The sequence below is a fragment of the Rattus norvegicus genome, chromosome 1 (genome assembly GCF_021556685.1).
Source record: "Rattus norvegicus strain SHRSP/BbbUtx chromosome 1, alternate assembly SHRSP_T2T, whole genome shotgun sequence".
Taxonomy (NCBI): Eukaryota; Metazoa; Chordata; class Mammalia; order Rodentia; family Muridae; genus Rattus; species Rattus norvegicus.
Window position 1 is genome coordinate 8474657 of NC_141534.1, and position 7844 is coordinate 8482500.

The 7844-nt window shown below is 46.0% G+C and overlaps 1 protein-coding gene across 2 annotated transcripts in view; it reads right to left on the minus strand.

Annotated features, from left to right (window-relative positions):
- Positions 1-7844, minus strand: part of Stx11 (syntaxin 11) — a 29117-nt gene that overhangs the window by 21238 nt on the left and 35 nt on the right. The window contains exon 1 of one of the 2 annotated variants that reach the window (XM_087651468.1): positions 7609-7844. This exon is cut by the window's right edge and continues 35 nt beyond it. The gene's annotated coding sequence lies outside the window, so the exon portion shown is untranslated. 2 annotated transcript variants of the gene reach the window in all.

The window sequence follows — 7844 nt, forward strand, 5'->3', positions numbered from 1 at the left end:
ACATACACACATACAGTCATATGCACACATACACATTCACAAACACACACTCAGACACACACACATACATCAACTCAAATGCATGCACATACACACAAGTGCAAATGTGTGTGCCCGCATATCCACGTGGGAAATCTCAACTTTGATCTACGTACAACAAAAGATTTTTCCCGTGTTGGAGTGTAACAAAAGCCACCCTCCCAGATTTCACTTCGGTGTGAATTGGTTTTCTTAAAAATGTGACATTTTGGGGCTGGGGATTTAGCTCAGTGGTAGAGCGCTTGCCTAGGAAGCGCAAGGCCCTGGGTTCGGTCCCCAGCTCCGAAAAAAAGAACCAAAAAAAAAAAAAAATGGGACATTTTCTCTGACCTCAGACTGGGTCTGTGAACAGACACTCCCCATGCTTCCTCTTTCCCAATACTCACCACGTTCCCCTACTAACTGGTTTACTGCACGGTCTCTTGCTGTTTAGGTTCTGCCTGCCCATAACCTTCATGGGTCTGGGGCTGTGCCTAAGTCTATGTCTGCTGTGTTTTTAATGTGCTCTGAAGTATCTAACATGGAAACCCTGATATATATATATTTTTTTCAAAAGATGTGCCCACTAGAAAGGTTCTTTTCAGTCCCTTCTGTGAGTCACACATCTTGGCCACAGGTAAAGAGACAGTCCTTGCCCTCACAATGGTAATAAATGAGAAGCAAGCAGGGCCCAGAGGAGAGTGTGAAACTCAAAGAAAGGGAACTCTTCTTAGAGAACACAGGTCTGACGTAACTCCAAGTGGCTTACAAGAGGTACTTGTTAGGGGAAAAGAAGAGGAAAGGCAGAGATAACCTGAGCAGAGGCCTGAAGCATGTGTGGGGGGCACAGGAGTGACTCCTCAGGAATGAACAGAAGGCCTCATTTACCAGGTTTCTCTGCGGATGTCTCATTATTCCTGCAAAGGGCTGCTTCAAAATCAATATCCTCTCAAGTGCTTTCCCCTTCCAAGAAAAGTTATTGCCCATTTCTGTGAGTCAAACGATGTGTTTCCTGAACCTATGAATGTTTAATCTTTCTTCCCAAGCTATCTCTTTCATGCTTTTAGACGGTCATTAAGGATTAAAGGCAGCACCTCAACATTTTCTCGGCATAAGACTCCCTGGAACGTCTTCCTGTCCTAGAAAAGTTACCGATTCCTATAAGCTTACCTTCCGTCAGGCACAGCTTTTCAAGGAACTTGACATCACTCCATTGAAGATGGAAAAAGTCAGGGCAGAACCTCCCTTCGTCACTCCCTCTGTCCCTTCCTCTCTCCCTCCACCATTCTCTCTCTTTCTCCCACCCTCCCTCCCTCCCTCTCTCCCTCCCTTTTCTATCTCCTTAATCATCCTCCTCCTGAAGCCCTCCCCAGTTTTATTCTGAAATGCACTAGGCAATCCTGATGTTTATAACCTACAGGCTGCGCGTGGAGATCCGCTGGACTGTTTGAGGCTTCTCAAACGTGTTCTGCACCAACACCACCTACTTGCTATTACTGCCCTGCCAGGCTGTTCTTCCGGGTGAAAGAAACCCGCAGACAATAAAGAGCTTCGAAATAGCCACATGAAAACATTGCTTCAAATAGTTTATGACGTGGTAAGTAAAGAGGGTATGAGATGGGCAGTGAAGTGATGTCATGGTCGTCATCTCATGAACAGTTTACCTCACTCCATATCCGATCGTGGACCAGTAGCCCAGAAGCCCAGAAGTCTGAGTAGAAAGTGAGGAGTAAAGCTAGGGGGAGAGGCAGGCTTGCTGCAATTCAGATGCTGAACCAGAAGGCAAGATGTGTCCTGTTCCCTCCACTATTCCGAAAAGCTGGAGTTCTCATTATTAACCACTAAGTTCCACGAGAAATATTGCTCTGCATCTTTGAACACAGAGAGGAGTAGAACAGTCCGGGACACAAAATGAAACATTTGTATCTGAATTATCTCAGTATCCAGTGAAGAGGAAAATACCCTCAGTTAAAGCTAAAGACGTCTCGTGGTCTCAACTAGAGAGTTCCAATTCCCACAATGAAAGTTACCAGTTAGTAAGCCCCACAAAGGTTTTGAATGACATACAGCAATGTGCAAGTCCTATAGGCTCAGAGAGTGGGCCACAAATGCTTACTCTGATAGATGGCTTTGTTATCAGTAAAAAAAAGTCACAGAATGGAGAGAAGGCTTTGGGGGAATCTGCCAACACCAACCATAGCAGTTGCCCATTCTCAGGAAATTCCCCAAAGAATTAAGAAAGCAAGATGAACCCACACGAAGTAGTAACCAAGCCTTTCACTTTCTACTGAGAGGAATACTTAATGAACCACAGGCATGTATAGGAATTCAAACCAAGAGCCAGTGTGAGCTGTGTTGCCTGAGAAGGCTCCATGCTCTGCCCTCCTGCAACAGGCAACTATCAACTTCCTGATAAATCTGAACCATGGAACCGTTTAGTTCACACAGGAAGAAAACATGGAAAGGTATCAAGTTTTGTAGATCTAAACAGTTTAGTGTGTTACACTTGGTGAATATGGTTAAGCTTGAGGACAATATTAACCCAATGCTTCTATCTTTGAACTGTCCAACATCAAGATGATCAAGACCATGTTGGAAAAACAAAACGAAACAAAGTATTAACCCAAGAAGTCAGATCAAGTCAAATTACCAAACAGTGAGAATGGTGTAGGGTTGGTGCTGGACTTGGCAGGGGTTGAGGGGCATAGTATTTTTGTGAGAATACCTTTTTTAGAATCAATGGAATCTACTCGAATGCCTGCAATACAAAGCAAGATCTCCACAGAAAACAACTGAATCACTGGTCTCACTAATGTCGAGAGAAAGGATACAGCAGAGTCTACTTCACTGCTTAAGACTGTGGAGGTTAGACGCTGTCCAGAGCCAAACCAAGGTGAACTAGGCATCAGAAGGTAGATCGCAAGCGAGGAATGTACGATTTGGAGTTTTTTTTTTTTTTTTTTTTTTGGTTCTTTTTTTCGGAGCTGGGAATCGAACCCAGGGCCTTGCGCTTCCTAGGCAAGCGCTCTACCACTGAGCTAAATCCCCAACCCCCGATTTGGAGTTTTTATGTCCCTGACTTCATTTGCTAGTGGTTCTTCCAGCATTTACCCACAACCTGTTGATTAGTACCTGGGCCCTCGGCGGGTCTTTCTACTGGGCAAACATGTTGAAGAAACAGGAAAAGCTGAACACTGGGCACTTAAGAAACAGCTCTATGGGTCAAAAGCTCTGGGAATCTTTAGATGCCCTGAGTCTCCATAAAGATATTTAGTCCATTATCAACCATGGTGGGCAACATGGCAGCAGGCAGGCAGTCATGGTGCTGGAGCAATAGCTGAGACCTTTCCTTTGGTTTTCAACCAGGAGACAAACTAGAATTGTCTCCCTCTTTGTCTCCCTCTCTGTGTCTCTGTGTCCAATCCACACATTAAAACTTCGAAGGTAAAAGCGGCATGAGAGAGAGAAAGAGAGAGAGAGAGAGAGAGAGAGAGAGAGAGAGAGAGAGAGAGAGAGAGAAAGTGGTTCCCTTTCTCTAGCAGAGGAAAGAGTTTATTTGACTTATGTGTCCTAGGTCACAAATTGAATCATGTGGTGATGAGGCATGAGCCAACTGGGGTTGACTTTGAGGTTTCAAAAGCCCATCCCATTCACAATTATCTCTGTCTGTCTGTCTATCTATCTATCTCTACCTTCTGTCTATCCATCTCTCTCTCTCTCTCTCTCTCTCTCTCTCTCACACACACACACACACACACACACACACACACACACACACGATTATAAGACGGAGAGGCGAGAGATTGAGGCAAGAACCTAGAAGTAGGAACTGAAGCAGGGACCATGAAGGAATATCCCTTACTGGCTTGTTCTCCATTCCTCCCTCGCTCGCTTTTAAAATACATCCCCAGACCACCTCATCTACCCAGGGGTGGCTGTGCCCACAGTGGACTGAGTCTTTCATACTAATCTATAAAATGTCCCACGGAAATGCCTCCTGGTCAACCTGACGGAGGAAATTCCGCAACTGAGGCTCTCTTCCCCCCACGATTCTAGTTTGTGTCACGTTCACAAGAAAGTAAGCAGCATAAAATCTTAGTTATTATTTGGTCGAACATCTCCTACCAAGAGCCGATCATACACCAAGTAGCGGGTGAGCATTTCACTATCCTTTAGCCTACACCAACTCTTCCACTGGGTGGGATGTTCCTAAGCCAGTCACGAACCGGAAATACAGACGTCATCTTTTTTTCTTCTTCCCCTTCCTCAGACCCCACTTGGGTTCTGCGTGTTACACGATGTCAATTCTATCAGCTCCTCCCTTCATTTCCATGCCCCTCCCCCACCAATCCAAGCTTCGTTCACGTTCCCATCTCAGTAGTACAGTAATCTCTTCTAAGGGTGTGAGCACTTGAGCTTATTCATGTGTGTGTGTGTGTGCACGTCTTCATGTGTGTTGACACTGGTGCTTAAGCTCTCTCACAGAATCTCGGATTCATTGATCCACCTAGACCAGAAGGTCAGCGAGTCCCAGGATCCTTCTGCCTCCACTTACCCAGTGCTTAGATTACAGGTGACAGCCTTGTGCTCGTGTGTCAAGCACTTTACAACCTGAGCTGCCCCCTTCGTTTCTGCTTTGTTTTAAACACGTCTCTCCTGGTGTTTGTTTTCTCTGAGGCCTCCACAGAATAAAGCCCTGGAGCCTCCATGGGTCTATGTGGTCCTCTTCTCTTATCTTTCCCCCTTCACCTTTCTGCCCCCCCTTCTACCTTAAACCCCAGCCCCCAGGAAACAGGCTTTCTTGACCACAGAAACTGTTTCTGTCCTTGGCACTGCTGTTCCTTCTGCTGGGTCACCTTCCAATCCAAGCTCCTGGACAACCCTCATCTACAGTTAGGCTCACTGTTTAATAAATGCTTTCTTTCCACTAACCACGAGTCAGATGGGTACCCAAGCCCAGGAACGCCATACTGAATAACACTTCATCTTTTTTCTTTCCTCTAGAAGATGTGGCTCTGAGGCTGCGGAGGGAGCGATGAGACAGAGGTGAAAGATGTGGTAATGGAGCCTTTTACTAGTTGGCCACCTCAGAGGACTGGGAAATTAACCCTCAGGGATCTGAGCCAAGAGACTGTGGTGAACGCCTGACACCTATTTCTGCTGTTCTCCGTGCATGCGTATTTAAGATAAAGTTTAAATTCATAAATTATGCACAGTAAGAGATGAACAAGAATTAATAGTGGAACAATTACAACGATATGGTTCTAATTAATTTGGTGTGGATGTATTCCCTCTCTCAGAGCATCATCTCACTGCCAAGTGTGGTGGCACACACCTTTAATACGAGTTCTCAGGAGGCAGAAGCGGGCAGAGAGATAGCTGTGGATTCTAGGTCAGCCAGGGCTACGCGGTGAGACCACGTCTCAAGTAAAATAAATAGATGCATACTATTATTGCTGGAACTTTCTATTTCACGTTTCAGAGCTCGGGTAATAAAAATCAAGGAAGTGAAGCCAGTCCTCAGATAAGGAACAACCGATGAGCAGAAAGCCACCAATGGCTCGTAAGTCACTCCCTGTTGTTTAAAAGACACAGGAAAGTGCCCATAAGTGCCCAGGGATGATAACAGACTGGGTTTGCTTTCACACAGCTACCGAGCAATACAAAACACGGTTAATTCAAACACTTTAAACGCCAGGCCTCACTAGTATGTTCTTTAAATCATACACATATGCACATACAAATATGCTTTTCAAATCATGTATGTATTGAGTGAAAACCTGGCTGCCAACCAAGACAAGCAGATGATGGGAACCCAGACTTTCCTTTGCTGTCCCAAGAGTGATCCAGGATATTCTGATCCTCCACACTGGGGCGCCTCCTTTGGGTGTAAATTTCTCACAGCACCTGCTGGCATTTCTTCTAGGCTCTGCCCCACAGTTACCTGGCAACAGCCAAATATACCTGACTCAGTATAAAAGGGGCTGCTTGCCCCCTCCTCACTCTTTTGCTCTTTGGCCCTTTTCTCCCCATTCTCCTCTACCTGCCTCTATACCTGATCAAAGCCTGCCTCTACTCTCTATTCTTCCTCCTTCTCTTCCTCCTCCTCCTCCTTCCTCTCTCTCTGTCTCTGTCTCTCTCTGTGTCTCTCTCTGTCTCTGTTTCTCTCTGTCTCTCTGTCTCTGTCTCTGTCTCTGTCTCTGTCTCTGTCTCTGTCTCTCTCTCTCTCCTTTCTCTGTTTCTTCTACCCCGTCCACTCCCCTCCCCATGCCCTAAATAAACTCTATTCTATACTATTATACTATACCATGTATGGATGGTCCCTCAGGGGAAAGGGATGCCTCAGCATGGACCCACAGAGGCACCCCCTTCCCCCACACCTCTACTAAACATATCCCTGACTTCTTTTTCTTTTTTATAAAACACAATAGCACCCATCTCACAATGTTGGATTTCCAGGAAAATCAGCTCAGCTGTGGCTCTGGCTGTCAGGATAGCACTGTGCCTGGGATTGTACACATGGAACTTGAGGAAAAGAACAGACCAGAACCTTGTAACTGCTGTCTAGGGCTGACCTCAGCTCAGCCAAGATACACAGTTATTCTTGCCTCTGCTTAGCTTCTAGATAGGGAAGTCTGTTTCTAAGAGCATATTAATGTCTGGCTCTAGCAACCATCTACTTTCTTCAAAAGCTTCTCTCTATATTTTTTAAAGTACTAACTTGGTAAAAAAAATAAACTTTCTGAAATATTTTAAATTTCGGAGTAACTTACAATCACTCCACTAAATGCCCAGTTTCTACCAACCAGTGAAAACAAATGGTTATTGGATAATGGAATTAATTTTCTCTTCAGCTTCTGTGGGAAAGCACATGATTTTAAGGGTTATCTCAGATCGGCCTAGTGACCCTAGCTGGCATGTTGTCCCATCAGACGCTCTAGGAAACTGAAAACTTGAATAGCTACTTCCTAGGCCGCCTGCCCCAGTTTGACAGCACCAGACTCATCTCCGTTCTTATTCTAAGTACAGGGATCCAACCTCGCTTTTCAAAAGCGTATTAACAAAGCCTTGCAATTATAGTCGCCTTCTGACTCATTTGTGGATACCCGTGTAGAAACAACAGCTCCTCCCTCTGCTGAGAAATGCTCTACTAAGTGTGAGAGAGCCACAGGAAGTAAAACGCAGGTCTCAGCTGGTCTCGGCCAAAGAAGCCAAAAGAATTCCGTAGTGTGGTTCTTTAAGCAAAGCCACCAGATCGCTCCCCCCTAAAACAAACTCCCCCAAATCTTCTGTGCGGGCTGTTTCAACGCCTTATCAATGTTCCCATATTTCCTGGCTCCTGAGTCATACTGTCAAGTTCAAGTGGAGAAGTGCCCATTCTGATGTGCTTGAGAAAGTGGCAACCAAACGGAAAAGAAGCACCTCCATTCAATAAAACAATAAAACTGACTACACCAGTCATTTCTGAAGCACTTCTGATAAAGCCTTAGATTCTCAAAGACTTAAAAAGCTTTTGGCTCTAGGAGTGAAACCCAAAGCCGCGTCCTGAAGGTACCTAGAGGCGCAGAGGGAACCACACCCCAAACCCACCTGCTGCTGGGCAGCATCCCTGCCCTGGGCCAGTGAGGTCCGCCACTCCAGCCAGCCCCGCACCCGGGTCCCCGATGCCCAAAGAGTTTGAGAACCAAAGCACACTCCCGTGACGAAACGAACCGTGATCCGGCGGGGCGCTGATCCAGCGTCCGGACGCCGGGAGGACACGCAATGCTCGCGTCCCGGAGGCTCTGCCTCTTCTGCTTCTTGATGGCCAGGGCTGCGCTTCTCAG